The sequence below is a fragment of the Amia ocellicauda genome, unplaced genomic scaffold (genome assembly GCF_036373705.1).
Source record: "Amia ocellicauda isolate fAmiCal2 unplaced genomic scaffold, fAmiCal2.hap1 HAP1_SCAFFOLD_55, whole genome shotgun sequence".
In the NCBI taxonomy this organism is placed as follows: Eukaryota; Metazoa; Chordata; class Actinopteri; order Amiiformes; family Amiidae; genus Amia; species Amia ocellicauda.
The window spans coordinates 192,153-207,945 of record NW_027102985.1 but is presented as its reverse complement, the minus strand read 5'-3'; the positions used below and the strand labels follow the sequence as shown (position 1 = coordinate 207,945).

The following is a 15,793-nucleotide window of genomic DNA, read 5'->3' as shown; positions in this document are numbered from 1 at the left end:
TTTTCTTTTTTCTTTTTTTATATTTTTTTTTTGCTGGAAGTTCCGTCAATACCCGCCAACCTTTAAGAGACATCATGCAGCCAGGCATCTCGGCTTGCGGCCACACCATCCTGAAGACGCAAGATCTCGTCAGATCTCGGAAGAAAAACTGGGCAGGGCCTGGTCAGTAATTGGATGGGTGACCTCCTGGAAATACCAGGTGCTGAAAGCTTTTTACATCTCCTGGGTAACTTCAGCGTAGCTCTTAATACTCTCATTCAGTCTGGAGGAGATATAATTGAAGAATTGTACATGTACCCGGCTACTTTCAACACCCTGTCCTGCACTGATATTTTTCCCTCCATTTTTCTATTTATTTATTTTTTATTTTTTGCTGGAAGTTCTGTCAATACCCGCCAGCCTTTAAGAGACATCATGCAGCCCGGCCTCTTGGCTTGTGGCCACACCGTCCTGAACACGCCCGATCTCGTCAGATCTCGGAAGCTAAACGGGGCAGGGCCTCGTCAGTACTTGGATGGGTGACCTCCTGGAAATACCAGGTGCTGCAAGCTTTTTACGTCTCCTGGGTAACTTCATCGTAGCTCTTAATACTCTTTTTCTGTCTCCAGGAGATATAATTGAAGAATTGTACACGTACCCGGCTACTTTCAACACCCTTTGCTGCACTGGTATATTTCCCTCTATTTTTCATTTTTTTTTTTGCTGGCAGTTCCGTCAATACCCGCCAGCCTTTAAGAGACATCATGCAGCCAGGCATCTCGGCTTGCGGCCACACCATCCTGAACGCGCCCGATCTCGTCAGATCTCGGAAGCTAAACGGGGCAGGACCTGGTCAGTACATGAAAGTGAGACCTCCTGGAAATACCTAGTTCTGCAAGCTTTTACGTCTCCTGGGTAACTTTATCGTAGCTCTTAATACTCTCTCTCTGTCTGGAGGAGATATAATTGAAGTATTGCACACGTATCCAGCTACTGTCAACACCCTTTGCTGCACTGATATTTTTCCATCCATTTTTCTTTTTTCTATTTTTTTTTTTTTTTTTTGCTGGAAGTTCCGTCAATACCCGCCAACCTTTAAGAGACATCATGCAGCCAGGCCTTTCGGCTTGTGGCCACACCGTCCTGAATGCGCCCGATCTCGTCAGATCTCGGAAGCTAAACGGGGCAGGGCCTGGTCAGTACTTGAATGTGAGACCTCCTGGAAATACCAGGTGCTGCAAGCTTTTACGTCTCCTGGGTAACTTTATCGTAGCTCTTAATATTCTCTTTCAGTCTGCAGGAGATATAATTGAAGAATTGTACACGTACCCGGCTACTTTCAACACCCTTTCCTGCAGTGATATTTTTCCCTCCATTTTTCTATTTTTTTTTTTTTTTCTTTTTGCTGGAAGTTCCGTCAATACCCGCCAACCTTTAAGAGACATCATGCAGCCAGGCCTTTCGGCTTGTGGCCACACCGTCCTGAATGCGCCCGATCTCGTCAGATCTCGGAAGCTAAACGGGGCAGGGCCTGGTCAGTACTTGGATGGGAGACCTCCTAGAAATACCAGGTGCTGCAAGCTTTTTACGTCTCCTGGGTAACTTCATCGTAGCTCTTAATACTCTCTTTCTGTCTCCAGGAGATATAATTGAAGAATTGTACACGTACCCGGCTACTTTCAACACCCTTTGCTGCACTGGTATATTTCCCTCTATTTTTCTTTTTTTTTTTTTGCTGGCAGTTCCGTCAATACCCGCCAACCTTTAAGAGACATCATGCAGCCAGGCCTTTCGGCTTGTGGCCACACCGTCCTGAATGCGCCTGATCTCGTCAGATCTCGGAAGCTAAACGGGGCAGGGCCTGGTCAGTACTTGGATGGGAGACCTCCTAGAAATACCAGGTGCTGCAAGCTGTTTACGTCTCCTGGGTAACTTCATCGTAGCTCTTAATACTCTCTCTCTGTCTGGAGGAGATATAATTGAAGTATTGTACACGTATCCAGCTACTGTCAACACCCTTTGCTGCCCTGATATTTTTCCATCCATTTTTCTTTTTTCTTTTTTTATATTTTTTTTTTGCTGGAAGTTCCGTCAATACCCGCCAACCTTTAAGAGACATCATGCAGCCAGGCCTTTCGGCTTGTGGCCACACCGTCCTGAATGCGCCTGATCTCGTCAGATCTCGGAAGCTAAACGGGGCAGGGCCTGGTCAGTACTTGGATGGGAGACCTCCTAGAAATACCAGGTGCTGCAAGCTTTTTACGTCTCCTGGGTAACTTCATCGTAGCTCTTAATACTCTCTCTCTGTCTGGAGGAGATATAATTGAAGTATTGTACACGTATCCAGCTACTGTCAACACCCTTTGCTGCACTGATATTTTTCCATCCATTTTTCTTTTTTCTTTTTTTATATTTTTTTTTTGCTGGAAGTTCCGTCAATACCCGCCAACCTTTAAGAGACATCATGCAGCCAGGCATCTCGGCTTGCGGCCACACCATCCTGAAGACGCAAGATCTCGTCAGATCTCGGAAGAAAAACTGGGCAGGGCCTGGTCAGTAATTGGATGGGTGACCTCCTGGAAATACCAGGTGCTGAAAGCTTTTTACATCTCCTGGGTAACTTCAGCGTAGCTCTTAATACTCTCATTCAGTCTGGAGGAGATATAATTGAAGAATTGTACATGTACCCGGCTACTTTCAACACCCTGTCCTGCACTGATATTTTTCCCTCCATTTTTCTATTTATTTATTTTTTATTTTTTGCTGGAAGTTCTGTCAATACCCGCCAGCCTTTAAGAGACATCATGCAGCCCGGCCTCTTGGCTTGTGGCCACACCGTCCTGAACACGCCCGATCTCGTCAGATCTCGGAAGCTAAACGGGGCAGGGCCTCGTCAGTACTTGGATGGGTGACCTCCTGGAAATACCAGGTGCTGCAAGCTTTTTACGTCTCCTGGGTAACTTCATCGTAGCTCTTAATACTCTCTTTCTGTCTCCAGGAGATATAATTGAAGAATTGTACACGTTCCCGGCTACTTTCAACACCCTTTGCTGCACTGGTATATTTCCCTCTATTTTTCATTTTTTTTTTTGCTGGCAGTTCCGTCAATACCCGCCAGCCTTTAAGAGACATCATGCAGCCAGGCATCTCGGCTTGCGGCCACACCATCCTGAACGCGCCCGATCTCGTCAGATCTCGGAAGCTAAACGGGGCAGGACCTGGTCAGTACATGAAAGTGAGACCTCCTGGAAATACCTAGTTCTGCAAGCTTTTACGTCTCCTGGGTAACTTTATCGTAGCTCTTAATACTCTCTCTCTGTCTGGAGGAGATATAATTGAAGTGTTGCACACGTATCCAGCTACTGTCAACACCCTTTGCTGCACTGATATTTTTCCATCCATTTTTCTTTTTTCTATTTTTTTTTTTTTTTTTTGCTGGAAGTTCCGTCAATACCCGCCAACCTTTAAGAGACATCATGCAGCCAGGCCTTTCGGCTTGTGGCCACACCGTCCTGAATGCGCCCGATCTCGTCAGATCTCGGAAGCTAAACGGGGCAGGGCCTCGTCAGTACTTGGATGGGTGACCTCCTGGAAATACCAGGTGCTGCAAGCTTTTTACGTCTCCTGGGTAACTTCATCGTAGCTCTTAATACTCTCTTTCTGTCTCCAGGAGATATAATTGAAGAATTGTACACGTACCCGGCTACTTTCAACACCCTTTGCTGCACTGGTATATTTCCCTCTATTTTTCATTTTTTTTTTTGCTGGCAGTTCCGTCAATACCCGCCAGCCTTTAAGAGACATCATGCAGCCAGGCATCTCGGCTTGCGGCCACACCATCCTGAATACGCAAGATCTCGTCAGATCTCGGAAGAAAAACTGGGCAGGGCCTGGTCAGTAATTGGATGGGTGACCTCCTGGAAATACCAGGTGCTAAAAGCTTTTTACATCTCCTGGGTAACTTCAGCGTAGCTCTTAATACTCTCATTCAGTCTGGAGGAGATATAATTGAAGAATTGTACATGTACCCGGCTACTTTCAACACCCTGTCCTGCACTGATATTTTTCCCTCCATTTTTCTATTTATTTATTTTTTATTTTTTGCTGGAAGTTCTGTCAATACCCGCCAGCCTTTAAGAGACATCATGCAGCCCGGCCTCTTGGCTTGTGGCCACACCGTCCTGAACACGCCCGATCTCGTCAGATCTCGGAAGCTAAACGGGGCAGGGCCTCGTCAGTACTTGGATGGGTGACCTCCTGGAAATACCAGGTGCTGCAAGCTTTTTACGTCTCCTGGGTAACTTCATCGTAGCTCTTAATACTCTCTTTCTGTCTCCAGGAGATATAATTGAAGAATTGTACACGTACCCGGCTACTTTCAACACCCTTTGCTGCACTGGTATATTTCCCTCTATTTTTCATTTTTTTTTTTGCTGGCAGTTCCGTCAATACCCGCCAGCCTTTAAGAGACATCATGCAGCCAGGCATCTCGGCTTGCGGCCACACCATCCTGAACGCGCCCGATCTCGTCAGATCTCGGAAGCTAAACGGGGCAGGACCTGGTCAGTACATGAAAGTGAGACCTCCTGGAAATACCTAGTTCTGCAAGCTTTTACGTCTCCTGGGTAACTTTATCGTAGCTCTTAATACTCTCTCTCTGTCTGGAGGAGATATAATTGAAGTATTGCACACGTATCCAGCTACTGTCAACACCCTTTGCTGCACTGATATTTTTCCATCCATTTTTCTTTTTTCAATTTTTTTCTTTTTTTTTTTGCTGGAAGTTCCGTCAATACCCGCCAACCTTTAAGAGACATCATGCAGCCAGGCCTTTCGGCTTGTGGCCACACCGTCCTGAATGCGCCCGATCTCGTCAGATCTCGGAAGCTAAACGGGGCAGGGCCTCGTCAGTACTTGGATGGGTGACCTCCTGGAAATACCAGGTGCTGCAAGCTTTTTACGTCTCCTGGGTAACTTCATCGTAGCTCTTAATACTCTCTTTCTGTCTCCAGGAGATATAATTGAAGAATTGTACACGTACCCGGCTACTTTCAACACCCTTTGCTGCACTGGTATATTTCCCTCTATTTTTCATTTTTTTTTTTTGCTGGCAGTTCCGTCAATACCCGCCAGCCTTTAAGAGACATCATGCAGCCAGGCATCTCGGCTTGCGGCCACACCATCCTGAACGCGCCCGATCTCGTCAGATCTCGGAAGCTAAACGGGGCAGGACCTGGTCAGTACATGAAAGTGAGACCTCCTGGAAATACCTAGTTCTGCAAGCTTTTACGTCTCTTGGGTAACTTTATCGTAGCTCTTAATACTCTCTCTCTGTCTGGAGGAGATATAATTGAAGTATTGCACACGTATCCAGCTACTGTCAACACCCTTTGCTGCACTGATATTTTTCCATCCATTTTTCTTTTTTCTATTTTTTTTTTTTTTTTTTGCTGGAAGTTCCGTCAATACCCGCCAACCTTTAAGAGACATCATGCAGCCAGGCCTTTCGGCTTGTGGCCACACCGTCCTGAATGCGCCCGATCTCGTCAGATCTCGGAAGCTAAAAGGGGCAGGGCCTGGTCAGTACTTGGATGGGAGACCTCCTAGAAATACCAGGTGCTGCAAGCTTTTTACGTCTTCTGGGTAACTTCATCGTAGCTCTTAATACTCTCTTTCTGTCTCCAGGAGATATAATTGAAGAATTGTACACGTACCCGGCTACTTTCAACACCCTTTGCTGCACTGGTATATTTCCCTCTATTTTTCTTTTTTTTTTTTGCTGGCAGTTCCGTCAATACCCGCCAGCCTTTAAGAGACGTCATGCAGCCAGGCATCTCGGCTTGCGGCCACACCATCCTGAACGCGCCCGATCTCGTCAGATCTCGGAAGCTAACGGGGCAGGGCCTGGTCAGTACTCGGATGGGAGACCTCCTAGAAATACCAGGTGCTGCAAGCTTTTTACGTCTCCTGGGTAACTTCATCATAGCTCTTAATACTCTCTTTCAGTCTGTAGGAGATATTATTGAAGAATTGTACACGTACCCGGCTACTTTCAAAACCCTTTGCTGCACTGATATTTTTCCCTCCATTTTTCTTTTTTCTTTTTTCTTTTGCTGGAAGTTCCGTCAATACCCGTCAGCCTTAAAGAGACATCATGCAGCTGGGCCTCTCGGCTTTCGGCCACACCGTCCTGAATGCGCATGATATCGTCAGATTTCGGAAGCTAAACGGGGCAGGACCTGGTCAGTACTTGAATGTGAGACCTCCTGGAAATACCAGGTGCTGCAAGCTTTTTACATCTCCTGGGTAACTTCAGCGTAGCTCTTAATACTCTCATTCAGTCTGGAGGAGATATAATTGAAGAATTGTACATGTACCCGGCTACTTTCAACACCCTGTCCTGCACTGATATTTTTCCCTCCATTTTTCTATTTATTTATTTTTTTTTTTTTGCTGGAAGTTCCGTCAATACCCGCCAGCCTTTAAGAGACATCATGCAGCCAGGCCTCTTGGCTTGCGGCCACACCGTCCTGAACGCGCCCGATCTCATCTGATCTTGGAAGCTAACGGGGCAGGGCCTGGTCAGTACTTGGATGGGTGACCTCCTGGAAATACCAGGTGCTGCAAGCTTTTTACGTCTCCTGGGTAACTTCATCGTAGCTCTTAATACTCTCTTTCTGTCTCCAGGAGATATAATTGAAGAATTGTACACGTACCCGGCTACTTTCAACACCCTTTCCTGCACTGATATTTTTCCCTCCATTTTTCTATTTTTTTTTTTTTTTTTTTTTGCTGGAAGTTCCGTCAATACCCGCCAACCTTTAAGAGACATCATGCAGCCAGGCATCTCGGCTTGTGGCCACACCGTCCTGAATGCGCCCGATCTCGTCAGATCTCGGAAGCTAAACGGGGCAGGGCCTGGTCAGTACTTGGATGGGAGACCTCCTAGAAATACCAGGTGCTGCAAGCTTTTTACGTCTCCTGGGTAACTTCATCGTAGCTCTTAATACTCTCTTTCTGTCTCCAGGAGATATAATTGAAGAATTGTACACGTACCCGGCTACTTTCAACACCCTTTGCTGCACTGGTATATTTCCCTCTATTTTTCTTTTTTTTTTTTGCTGGCAGTTCCGTCAATACCCGCCAGCCTTTAAGAGACGTCATGCAGCCAGGAATCTCGGCTTGCGGCCACACCATCCTGAACGCGCCCGATCTCGTCAGATCTCGGAAGCTAACGGGGCAGGGCCTGGTCAGTACTTGGATGGGAGACCTCCTAGAAATACCAGGTGCTGCAAGCTTTTTACGTCTCCTGGGTAACTTCATCATAGCTCTTAATACTCTCTTTCAGTCTGTAGGAGATATTATTGAAGAATTGTACACGTACCCGGCTACTTTCAAAACCCTTTGCTGCACTGATATTTTTCCCTCCATTTTTCTTTTTTCTTTTTTCTTTTGCTGGAAGTTCCGTCAATACCCGCCAGCCTTAAAGAGACATCATGCAGCCGGGCCTCTCGGCTTGCGGCCACACCGTCCTGAATTCGCCCGATCTCGTCAGAACTCGGAAGCTAAACGGGGCATGGCTTGGTCAGTACTTGGATGGGAGACCTCCTAGAAATACCAGGTGCTGCAAGCCTTTTACGTCTCCTGGGTAACTTCATCGTAGCTCTTAATACTCTCTTTCTGTGTCCAGGAGATATAATTGAAGAATTGTACACGTACTAGGCTACTTTCAACACCCTTTGCTGCACTGATATTTTCCCTCCATTTTTCTTTTTATTTTATTTTTTTGCTGGAAGTTCCGTCAATATCCGCCAGCCTTTAAGAGACATCATGCAGCCAGGCCTCTTGGCTTGTAGTCACACCGTCCTGAACGCGCCCGATCATATCAGATTTCGGAAGCTAACGGGGCAGGGCCTGGTCAGTACTTGGATGTGTGACCTCCTGGAAATACCAGGTGCTGCAAGCTTTTTACGTCTCCTGGGTAACTTCATCGTAGCTCTTAAAACTCTCTTTCTGTCTCCAGGAGATATAATTGAAGAATTGTACACGTACCCGGCTACTTTCAACACCCTTTGCTGCACTGGTATATTTCCCTCTATTTTTCTTTTTTTTTTTGCAGGCAGTTCCGTCAATACCCGCCAGCCTTTAAGAGACATCATGCAGCCAGGCATCTCGTATTGCGGCCACACCGTCCTGAACGCGCCCGATCTCGTAAGATCTCGAAAGCTAAACGGGGCATGACCTGGTCAGTACTTGGATGGGAGACCTCCTTGAAATACCTCGTGCTGCAAGCTTTTACGTCTCCTGGGTAACTTTATCGTAGCTCTTAATACTCTCTATCTGTCTGGAGGAGATATTATTGAAGAATTGTACACGTACCCGGCTACTTTCAACAGCCTTTGCTGCACTGATATTTCTCCCTCCATTTTTCTTTTTTTTTTTTTTTTTTTTGCTGGAAGTTCCGTCAATACCCGCCAACCTTTAAGAGACATCATGCAGCCAGGCCTTTCGGCTTGTGGCCACACCGTCCTGAATGCGCCCGATCTCGTCAGATCTCGGAAGCTAAACGGGGCAGGGCCTGGTCAGTACTTGAATGGGAGACCTCCGAGAAATACGAGGTGCTGCAAGCTTTTTATGTCTCCTGGGTAACTTCATCGTAGCTCTTAATACTCTCTTTCTGTCTCCAGGAGATATAATTGAAGAATTGTACACGTACCCGGCTACTTTCAACACCCTTTGCTGCACTGGTATATTTCCCTCTATTTTTCTTTTTTTTTTTTGCTGGCAGTTCCGTCAATACCCGCCAGCCTTTAAGAGACATCATGCAGCCAGGCATCTCGGCTTGCGGCCACACCATCCTGAACGCGCCGGATCTCGTCAGATATCGGAAGCTAAACGGGGCAGGACCTGGTCAGTACATGAATGTGAGACCTCCTGGAAATACATCGTGCTGCAAGCTTTTACGTCTCCTGTGTAACTTTATCGTAGCTCTTAATACTCTCTATCTGTCTGGAGGAGATATAATTGAAGTATTGTACACGTATCCAGCTACTGTCAACACCCTTTGCTGCACTGGTATTTCTCCCTCCATTTCTCTTTTTTTTTTTTGCTGGATGTTCCGTCAAAACCCGCCAACCATTAAGAGACATCATGCAGCCCGGCCTCTTGGCTTGCAGCCACACCGTCCTGAACGCCCCCGATCTCATTAGATCTTGGAATTTAAACGGGGCAGGGCCTGGTCAGTACTTGGATGGGTGACCTCCTGGAAATGCCAGGTGCTGCAAGCTTTTTACGTCCCCTGGGTAACTTCATCGTAGCTCTTAATACTCTCTTTCACTCTGGAGGAGATATAATTGAAGTATTGTACACGTACCCGGCTACTTTCAACAGCCTTTGCTGCACTGATATTTCTCCCTCCATTTTTCTTTTTTTTTTTTTTTTTTTGCTGGAAGTTCCGTCAATACCCACCAGCCTAAAGAGACATCATGCAGCCAGGCTTCTTGGCTTTCGGCCACACCGTCCTGAACGCACCCGATATCGTCAGATCTTGAAAGGTAAAAGGGGCAGGGCCTGGTCAGTACTTGGATGGGTGACCTCCTGGAAATACCTGGTGCTGCAAGCTTTTTTGTCTTCTGGGTAACTTCATCGTAGCTCTTAGTACTCTCATTCTGTCTGGAGGAGATATAATTGAAGTATTGTACACGTACACGGCTACTTTCAACAGCCTTTGCTGCACTGATATTTTTCCCTCCATTTTTCTTTTTTTTTTTTGCTGGAAGTTCGTCAATATCCGCCAACCTTTAAGAGACATCATGCAGCCAGGCCTCTCGGCTTGTGGCCACACCGTCCTGAATGCGCCCGATCTCGTAAGATCTCGGAAGGTAAATGGGGCAGGGCCTGGTCAGTACTTGGATGGGTGACCTCCTGGAAAAACCTGGTGCTGCAAGCTTTTTTGTCTCCTGGGTAACTTCATCGTAGCTCTTAATACTCTCTTTCTGTCTGGAGGAGATATAATTGAAGTATTATACACGTACCCAGCTACTGTCAACACCCTTTGCTGCACTGATATTTTCCCATCCATTTTTCTTTTTTTTTTTTTTTTTGCTGGAAGTTCCGTCAATACCCACCAACCTTTAAGAGACATCATGCAGCCCAGCCTCTTGGCTTGCAGCCACACCGTCCTGAACGCCCCCGATCTCATCAGATCTTGGAATTTAAACGGGGCAGGGCCTGGTCAGTACTTGGATGGGTGACCTCCTGGAAATGCCAGGTGCTGCAAGCTTTTTCGTCTCCTGGGTAACTTCATCGTAGCTCTTAATACTCTCTTTCTGTCTCCAGGAGATATAATTGAAGAATTGTACACGTACCCGGCTACTTTCAACACCCTTTCCTGCACTGATATTTTTCCCTCCATTTTTCTATTTTTTTTTTTTTTTTTTTGCTGGAAATTCCGTCAATACCCGCCAGACTTTAAGAGACATCATGCAGCCAGGCATCTTGGCTTGCGGCCACACCATCCTGAACTCGCCCGATCTCGTCAGATCTTGAAAGCTAAACGGGGCAGGACCTGGTCGGTACATGAATGTGAGACCTCCTGGAAATACCTGGTGCTTCAAGCTTTTACGTCTCCTGGGTAACTTTATCGTAGCTCTTAATACTCTCTATCTGTCTGGAGGAGATATAATTGAAGTATTGTACACGTACCCAGCTACTGTCAACACCCTTTGCTGCACTGATATTTTTCCATCCATTTTTCTTTTTTGTTTTTTTTTTTGCTGGAAGTTCCGTCAATACCCGCCAACCTTTAAGAGACATCATGCAGCCAGGCTTCTCGGCTTGCGGCCACACCGTCCTGAATGCGCCCGATCTCGTCAGATCTCGGAAGCTAAACGGGGCAGGGCCTGGTCAGTACTTGGATGGGAGACCTCCTGGAAATGCCAGGTGCTGCAAGCCTTTTACGTCTCCTGGGTAACTTCATCGTAGCTCTTAATACTCTCTTTCTGTCTCTAGGAGATATAATTGAAGAATTGTACACGTACTAGGCTACTATTAAAACACCCTTTGCTGCACTGATATTTTTCCCTCCATTTTTCTTTTTATTTTATTTTTTTCCTGGAAGTTCCGTCAATATCCGCCAGCCTTTAAGAGACATCATGCAGCCAGGCCTCTTGGCTTGTAGTCACACCGTCCTGAACGCGCCCGATCATATCAGATTTCGGAAGCTAAACGGGGCAGGGCCTGGTCAGTACTTGGATGTGTGACCTCCTGGAAATACCAGGTGCTGCAAGCTTTTTACGTCTCCTGGGTAACTTCATCGTAGCTCTTAAAACTCTCTTTCTGTCTCCAGGAGATATAATTGAAGAATGGTACACGTACCCGGCTACTTTCAACACCCTTTGCTGCACTGGTATATTTCCCTCTATTTTTCTTTTTTTTTTTTGCTGGCAGTTCCGTCAATACCCGCCAGCCTTTAAGAGACATCATGCAGCCAGGCATCTCGGCTTGCGGCCACACCATCCTGAACGCGCCCGATCTCGTCAGATCTCGGAAGCTAAACGGGGCAGGACCTGGTCAGTACATGAATGTGAGACCTCCTTGAAATACCTCGTGCTGCAAGCTTTTACGTCTCCTGGGTAACTTTATCGTAGCTCTTAATACTCTCTATCTGTCTGGAGGAGATATAATTGAAGTACTGTACACGTACCCAGCTACTGTCAACATCCTTTGCTGCACTGATATTTTTCCATCCATTTTTCTTTTTTTTTTTTTTTTTTTTTTTTTTTGCTGGAAGTTCCGTCAATACCCGCCAACCTTTAAGAGACATCATGCAGCCAGGCCTCTCGGCTTGTGGCCACACCGTCCTGAACGCGCCCGATCTCGTAAGATCTCGAAAGCTAAATGGGGCAGGACCTGGTCAGTACTTGGATGGGAGACCTCCTGGAAATACCAGGTGCTGCAAGGTTTTACATCTCCTGGGTAACTTTATCGTAGCTCTTAATTCTCTCTTTCTGTCTGGAGGAGATATAATTGAAGAATTGTACACGTACCCGGCTACTTTCAACACCCTTTGCTGCACTGATATTTTTCCCTCCATTTTTCTATTTTTTTTTTTTTTTTTTTTTGCTGGAAATTCCGTCAATACCCGTCATCCTTTAAGAGACATCATGCAGCCAGGCATCTCGGCTTGCGGCCACACCATACTGAACGCGCCCGATCTCGTCAGATCTCGGAAGCTAAACGGGGCAGGACCTGGTTAGTACATGAATGTGAGACCGCCTGGAAATACCTAGTGCTGCAAGCTTTTACGTCTCCTGGGTAACTTCATCGTAGCTCTTAATACTCTATATCTGTCTGGAGGAGATATAATTGAAGAATTGTACATGTACCCGGCTACTTTCAACACCCTTTGCTGCACTGATATTTTTCCCTCCCTTTTTCTATTTTTTTTTTTTTTTTTTTTTGCTGGAAGTTCCGTCAATACTTGCCAGCCTTTAAGTGACATCATGCAGCCAGGTCTCTTGGCTTGCGGCCACACCGTCCTGAACGCGCCTGATCTCATCATATCTCGGAAGCTAAACGGGGCAGGGTCTGGCCAGTACTTGGTTGGGTGACCTACTGGAAATACCAGGTGCTGCAAGCTTTTTACGTCTCCTGGGTAACTTCATCGTAGCTCTTAATACTCTCTTTCAGTCTGGAGGAGATATTATTGAAGAATTGTACACGTACCCGGCTACTTTCAACAGCCTTTGCTGCACTGATATTTCTCCCTCCATTTTTCTTTTTTTTTTTTTTTTTTGCTGGAAGTTCCGTCAATATCCGCCAGCCTTTAAGAGACATCATGCAGCCAGGCCTCTTGGCTTGTAGTCACACCGTCCTGAACGCGCCCGATCATATCAGATTTCGGAAGCTAAACGGGGCAGGGCCTAGTCAGTACTTGGATGTGTGACCTCCTGGAAATACCAGGTGCTGCAAGCTTTTTACGTCTCCTGGGTAACTTCATCGTAGCTCTTAAAACTCTCTTTCTGTCTCCAGGAGATATAATTGAAGAATTGTACACGTACCCGGCTACTTTCAACACCCTTTGCTGCACTGGTATATTTCCCTCTATTTTTTTTTTTTTTTTTTGCTGGAAGTTCCGTCAATACCCGCCAACCTTTAAGAGACATCATGCAGCCAGGCCTCTCGGCTTGTGGCCACACCGTCCTGAACGCGCCCGATCTAGTAAGATCTCGAAAGCTAAACGGGGCAGGACCTGGTCAGTACTTGGATGTGTGACCTCCTGGAAATACCAGGTGCTGCAAGCTTTTTACGTCTCCTGGGTAACTTCATCGTAGCTCTTAGTACTCTCTTTCTGTCTGGAGGAGATATAATTGAAGTATTGTACACGTACACGGCTACTTTCAACAGCCTTTGCTGCACTGATATTTCTCCCTCCATTTTTCTTTTTTTTTTTTGCTGGAAGTTCGTCAATATCCGCCAACCTTTAAGAGACATCATGCAGCCAGGCCTCTCGGCTTGTGGCCACACCGTCCTGAATGCGCCCGATCTCGTAAGATCTCGGAAGGTAAAAAGGGCAGGGCCTGGTCAGTACTTGGATGGGTGACCTCCTGGAAATACCTGGTGCTGCAAGCTTTTTTGTCTCCTGGGTAACTTCATCGTAGCTCTTAATACTCTCTTTCTGTCTGGAGGAGACATAATTGAAGTATTGTACACGTACCCAGCTACTGTCAACACCTTTTGCTGCACTGATATTTTTCCATCCATTTTTCTTTTTTTTTTTTTTTTTTTTTTTTTTGCTGGAAGTTCCGTCAATACCCGCAAACCTTTAAGAGACATCATGCAGCCAGGCCTCTCGGCTTGTGGCCACACCGTCCTGAATGCGCCCGATCTCGTAAGATCTCGGAAGCTAAACGGGGCAGGGCCTGGTCAGTACTTGGATGGCTGACCTCCTAGAAATACCAGGTGCTGCAAGCTTTTTACGTCTCCTGGGTAACTTCATCGTAGCTCTTAATACTCTCTTTCTGTCTGCAGGAGATATAATTGAAGAATTGTACACGTACCCGGCTACTTTCAACACCCTTTGCTGCACTGGAATTTCTCCCTCCATTTCTCTTTTTTTTTTTTGCTGGATGTTCCGTCAAAACCCGCCAACCATTAAGAGACATCATGCAGCCCGGCCTCTTGGCTTGCAGCCACACCGTCCTGAACGCCCCCGATCTCATCAGATCTTGGAATTTAAACGGGGCAGGGCCTGGTCAGTACTTGGATGGGTGACCTCCTGGAAATGCCAGGTGCTGCAAGCTTTTTACGTCTCCTGGGTAACTTCATCGTAGCTCTTAATACTCTCTTTATATCTCCAGGAGAAATAATTGAAGAATTGTACACGTACCCGGCTACTTTCAACACCCTTTCCTGCACTGATATTTTTCCCTCCATTTTTGTATTTTTTTTTTTTTTTTTTTGCTGGAAATTCCCTCAATACCCGCCAGCCTTTAAGAGACATCATGCAGCCAGGCATCTCGGCTTGCGGCCACACCATCCTGAACTCGCCCGATCTCGTCAGATCTTGGAAGCTAAACGGGGCAGGACCTGGTCGGTACATGAATGTGAGACCTCCTGGAAATACCTGGTGCTGCAAGCTTTTACGTCTCCTGGGTAACTTTATCGTAGCTCTTAATACTCTCTATCTGTCTGGAGGAGATATAATTGAAGTATTGTACACGTACCCAGCTACTGTCAACACCCTTTGCTGCACTGATATTTTTCCATCCATTTTTCTTTTTTTTTTTTTTTTTTGCTGGAAGTTCCGTCAATACCCGCCAACCTTTAAGAGACATCATGCAGCCAGGCCTCTCGGCTTGCAGCCACACCGTCCTGAATGCGCCCGATCTCGTCAGATCTCGGAAGCTAAACGGGGCAGGGTCTGGCCAGTACTTGGTTGGGTGACCTCCTGGAAATACCAGGTGCTGCAAGCTTTTTACGTCTCCTGGGTAACTTCATCGTAGCTCTTAATACTCTCTTTCAGTCTGGAGGAGATATTATTGAAGAATTGTACACGTACCCGGCTACTTTCAACAGCCTTTGCTGCACTGATATTTCTCCCTCCATTTTTCTTTTTTTTTTTTTTTTTTGCTGGAAGTTCCGTCAATATCCGCCTGCCTTTAAGAGACATCATGCAGCCAGGCCTCTTGGCTTGTAGTCACACCGTCCTGAACGCGCCCGATCATATCAGATTTCGGAAGCTAAACGGGGCAGGGCCTAGTCAGTACTTGGATGTGTGACCTCCTGGAAATACCAGGTGCTGCAAGCTTTTTACGTCTCCTGGGTAACTTCATCGTAGCTCTTAAAACTCTCTTTCTGTCTCCAGGAGATATAATTGAAGAATTGTACACGTACCCGGCTACTTTCAACACCCTTTGCTGCACTGGTATATTTCCCTCTATTTTTTTTTTTTTTTTTTGCTGGAAGTTCCGTCAATACCCGCCAACCTTTAAGAGACATCATGCAGCCAGGCCTCTCGGCTTGTGGCCACACCGTCCTGAACGCGCCCGATCTCGTAAGATCTCGAAAGCTAAACGGGGCAGGACCTGGTCAGTACTTGGATGTGTGACCTCCTGGAAATACCAGGTGCTGCAAGCTTTTTACGTCTCCTGGGTAACTTCATCGTAGCTCTTAGTACTCTCTTTCTGTCTGGAGGAGATATAATTGAAGTATTGTACACGTACACGGCTACTTTGAACAGCCTTTGCTGCACTGATATTTCTCCCTCCATTTTTCTTTTTTTTTTTTGCTGGAAGTTCGTCAATACCCGCCA

At 46.4% G+C, this 15,793-nt stretch overlaps 15 non-coding genes and 30 pseudogenes across 15 annotated transcripts; all 45 read left to right on the top strand.

The window, feature by feature from the left end:
* The first annotated feature begins 92 nt into the window (after nucleotides 1–92).
* On the top strand, nucleotides 93–211 carry LOC136738145 (uncharacterized; annotated as a pseudogene).
* Nucleotides 212–432: 221 nt separating this feature from the next.
* On the top strand, nucleotides 433–551 carry LOC136737906 (5S ribosomal RNA). Its single transcript, XR_010812525.1, has one exon. It is a non-coding gene; the product is annotated as a 5S ribosomal RNA (ribosomal RNA).
* A 210-nt stretch (nucleotides 552–761) lies between these two features.
* LOC136738207 (uncharacterized) lies at nucleotides 762–880 on the top strand (annotated as a pseudogene).
* A 224-nt stretch (nucleotides 881–1,104) lies between these two features.
* On the top strand, nucleotides 1,105–1,223 carry LOC136737931 (uncharacterized; annotated as a pseudogene).
* Nucleotides 1,224–1,443: 220 nt separating this feature from the next.
* Nucleotides 1,444–1,562, top strand: LOC136738042 (5S ribosomal RNA). The gene has a single exon (XR_010812549.1). It is a non-coding gene; the product is annotated as a 5S ribosomal RNA (ribosomal RNA).
* A 211-nt stretch (nucleotides 1,563–1,773) lies between these two features.
* Nucleotides 1,774–1,892, top strand: LOC136738271 (5S ribosomal RNA). Its single transcript, XR_010812575.1, has one exon. It is a non-coding gene; the product is annotated as a 5S ribosomal RNA (ribosomal RNA).
* Nucleotides 1,893–2,117: 225 nt separating this feature from the next.
* Nucleotides 2,118–2,236, top strand: LOC136738270 (5S ribosomal RNA). Its single transcript, XR_010812574.1, has one exon. It is a non-coding gene; the product is annotated as a 5S ribosomal RNA (ribosomal RNA).
* Nucleotides 2,237–2,461: 225 nt separating this feature from the next.
* Nucleotides 2,462–2,580, top strand: LOC136738144 (uncharacterized; annotated as a pseudogene).
* Nucleotides 2,581–2,801: 221 nt separating this feature from the next.
* LOC136737905 (5S ribosomal RNA) lies at nucleotides 2,802–2,920 on the top strand. The gene has a single exon (XR_010812524.1). It is a non-coding gene; the product is annotated as a 5S ribosomal RNA (ribosomal RNA).
* Nucleotides 2,921–3,130: 210 nt separating this feature from the next.
* On the top strand, nucleotides 3,131–3,249 carry LOC136738205 (uncharacterized; annotated as a pseudogene).
* Nucleotides 3,250–3,473: 224 nt separating this feature from the next.
* On the top strand, nucleotides 3,474–3,592 carry LOC136738293 (5S ribosomal RNA). Its single transcript, XR_010812595.1, has one exon. It is a non-coding gene; the product is annotated as a 5S ribosomal RNA (ribosomal RNA).
* Nucleotides 3,593–3,802: 210 nt separating this feature from the next.
* Nucleotides 3,803–3,921, top strand: LOC136738191 (uncharacterized; annotated as a pseudogene).
* Nucleotides 3,922–4,142: 221 nt separating this feature from the next.
* LOC136737904 (5S ribosomal RNA) lies at nucleotides 4,143–4,261 on the top strand. The gene has a single exon (XR_010812523.1). It is a non-coding gene; the product is annotated as a 5S ribosomal RNA (ribosomal RNA).
* A 210-nt stretch (nucleotides 4,262–4,471) lies between these two features.
* LOC136738204 (uncharacterized) lies at nucleotides 4,472–4,590 on the top strand (annotated as a pseudogene).
* A 225-nt stretch (nucleotides 4,591–4,815) lies between these two features.
* On the top strand, nucleotides 4,816–4,934 carry LOC136738292 (5S ribosomal RNA). Its single transcript, XR_010812594.1, has one exon. It is a non-coding gene; the product is annotated as a 5S ribosomal RNA (ribosomal RNA).
* A 211-nt stretch (nucleotides 4,935–5,145) lies between these two features.
* On the top strand, nucleotides 5,146–5,264 carry LOC136738203 (uncharacterized; annotated as a pseudogene).
* A 224-nt stretch (nucleotides 5,265–5,488) lies between these two features.
* Nucleotides 5,489–5,607, top strand: LOC136737909 (5S ribosomal RNA). The gene has a single exon (XR_010812528.1). It is a non-coding gene; the product is annotated as a 5S ribosomal RNA (ribosomal RNA).
* Nucleotides 5,608–5,817: 210 nt separating this feature from the next.
* On the top strand, nucleotides 5,818–5,935 carry LOC136737946 (uncharacterized; annotated as a pseudogene).
* Nucleotides 5,936–6,491: 556 nt separating this feature from the next.
* LOC136737903 (5S ribosomal RNA) lies at nucleotides 6,492–6,609 on the top strand. The gene has a single exon (XR_010812522.1). It is a non-coding gene; the product is annotated as a 5S ribosomal RNA (ribosomal RNA).
* Nucleotides 6,610–6,830: 221 nt separating this feature from the next.
* LOC136738031 (5S ribosomal RNA) lies at nucleotides 6,831–6,949 on the top strand. Its single transcript, XR_010812548.1, has one exon. It is a non-coding gene; the product is annotated as a 5S ribosomal RNA (ribosomal RNA).
* A 210-nt stretch (nucleotides 6,950–7,159) lies between these two features.
* On the top strand, nucleotides 7,160–7,277 carry LOC136737920 (uncharacterized; annotated as a pseudogene).
* Nucleotides 7,278–7,493: 216 nt separating this feature from the next.
* On the top strand, nucleotides 7,494–7,612 carry LOC136737972 (uncharacterized; annotated as a pseudogene).
* A 215-nt stretch (nucleotides 7,613–7,827) lies between these two features.
* Nucleotides 7,828–7,945, top strand: LOC136738141 (uncharacterized; annotated as a pseudogene).
* Nucleotides 7,946–8,154: 209 nt separating this feature from the next.
* Nucleotides 8,155–8,273, top strand: LOC136738219 (uncharacterized; annotated as a pseudogene).
* Nucleotides 8,274–8,490: 217 nt separating this feature from the next.
* On the top strand, nucleotides 8,491–8,609 carry LOC136738011 (uncharacterized; annotated as a pseudogene).
* A 538-nt stretch (nucleotides 8,610–9,147) lies between these two features.
* LOC136737957 (uncharacterized) lies at nucleotides 9,148–9,266 on the top strand (annotated as a pseudogene).
* Nucleotides 9,267–9,482: 216 nt separating this feature from the next.
* LOC136738173 (uncharacterized) lies at nucleotides 9,483–9,601 on the top strand (annotated as a pseudogene).
* A 208-nt stretch (nucleotides 9,602–9,809) lies between these two features.
* LOC136737911 (5S ribosomal RNA) lies at nucleotides 9,810–9,928 on the top strand. Its single transcript, XR_010812530.1, has one exon. It is a non-coding gene; the product is annotated as a 5S ribosomal RNA (ribosomal RNA).
* A 214-nt stretch (nucleotides 9,929–10,142) lies between these two features.
* LOC136737926 (uncharacterized) lies at nucleotides 10,143–10,261 on the top strand (annotated as a pseudogene).
* A 218-nt stretch (nucleotides 10,262–10,479) lies between these two features.
* Nucleotides 10,480–10,598, top strand: LOC136738266 (uncharacterized; annotated as a pseudogene).
* A 215-nt stretch (nucleotides 10,599–10,813) lies between these two features.
* On the top strand, nucleotides 10,814–10,932 carry LOC136738106 (5S ribosomal RNA). The gene has a single exon (XR_010812556.1). It is a non-coding gene; the product is annotated as a 5S ribosomal RNA (ribosomal RNA).
* A 218-nt stretch (nucleotides 10,933–11,150) lies between these two features.
* On the top strand, nucleotides 11,151–11,269 carry LOC136738057 (uncharacterized; annotated as a pseudogene).
* Nucleotides 11,270–11,479: 210 nt separating this feature from the next.
* On the top strand, nucleotides 11,480–11,598 carry LOC136738139 (uncharacterized; annotated as a pseudogene).
* Nucleotides 11,599–11,822: 224 nt separating this feature from the next.
* Nucleotides 11,823–11,941, top strand: LOC136738059 (uncharacterized; annotated as a pseudogene).
* Nucleotides 11,942–12,161: 220 nt separating this feature from the next.
* LOC136738124 (uncharacterized) lies at nucleotides 12,162–12,280 on the top strand (annotated as a pseudogene).
* Nucleotides 12,281–12,500: 220 nt separating this feature from the next.
* LOC136738063 (uncharacterized) lies at nucleotides 12,501–12,619 on the top strand (annotated as a pseudogene).
* A 216-nt stretch (nucleotides 12,620–12,835) lies between these two features.
* Nucleotides 12,836–12,954, top strand: LOC136738103 (uncharacterized; annotated as a pseudogene).
* Nucleotides 12,955–13,164: 210 nt separating this feature from the next.
* LOC136738091 (uncharacterized) lies at nucleotides 13,165–13,283 on the top strand (annotated as a pseudogene).
* Nucleotides 13,284–13,492: 209 nt separating this feature from the next.
* On the top strand, nucleotides 13,493–13,611 carry LOC136737912 (5S ribosomal RNA). Its single transcript, XR_010812531.1, has one exon. It is a non-coding gene; the product is annotated as a 5S ribosomal RNA (ribosomal RNA).
* A 223-nt stretch (nucleotides 13,612–13,834) lies between these two features.
* On the top strand, nucleotides 13,835–13,953 carry LOC136737924 (uncharacterized; annotated as a pseudogene).
* A 210-nt stretch (nucleotides 13,954–14,163) lies between these two features.
* On the top strand, nucleotides 14,164–14,282 carry LOC136737925 (uncharacterized; annotated as a pseudogene).
* Nucleotides 14,283–14,501: 219 nt separating this feature from the next.
* On the top strand, nucleotides 14,502–14,620 carry LOC136738153 (uncharacterized; annotated as a pseudogene).
* Nucleotides 14,621–14,835: 215 nt separating this feature from the next.
* Nucleotides 14,836–14,954, top strand: LOC136738218 (5S ribosomal RNA). The gene has a single exon (XR_010812567.1). It is a non-coding gene; the product is annotated as a 5S ribosomal RNA (ribosomal RNA).
* Nucleotides 14,955–15,170: 216 nt separating this feature from the next.
* On the top strand, nucleotides 15,171–15,289 carry LOC136738102 (uncharacterized; annotated as a pseudogene).
* A 210-nt stretch (nucleotides 15,290–15,499) lies between these two features.
* LOC136738033 (uncharacterized) lies at nucleotides 15,500–15,618 on the top strand (annotated as a pseudogene).
* Nucleotides 15,619–15,793: the final 175 nt, after the last annotated feature.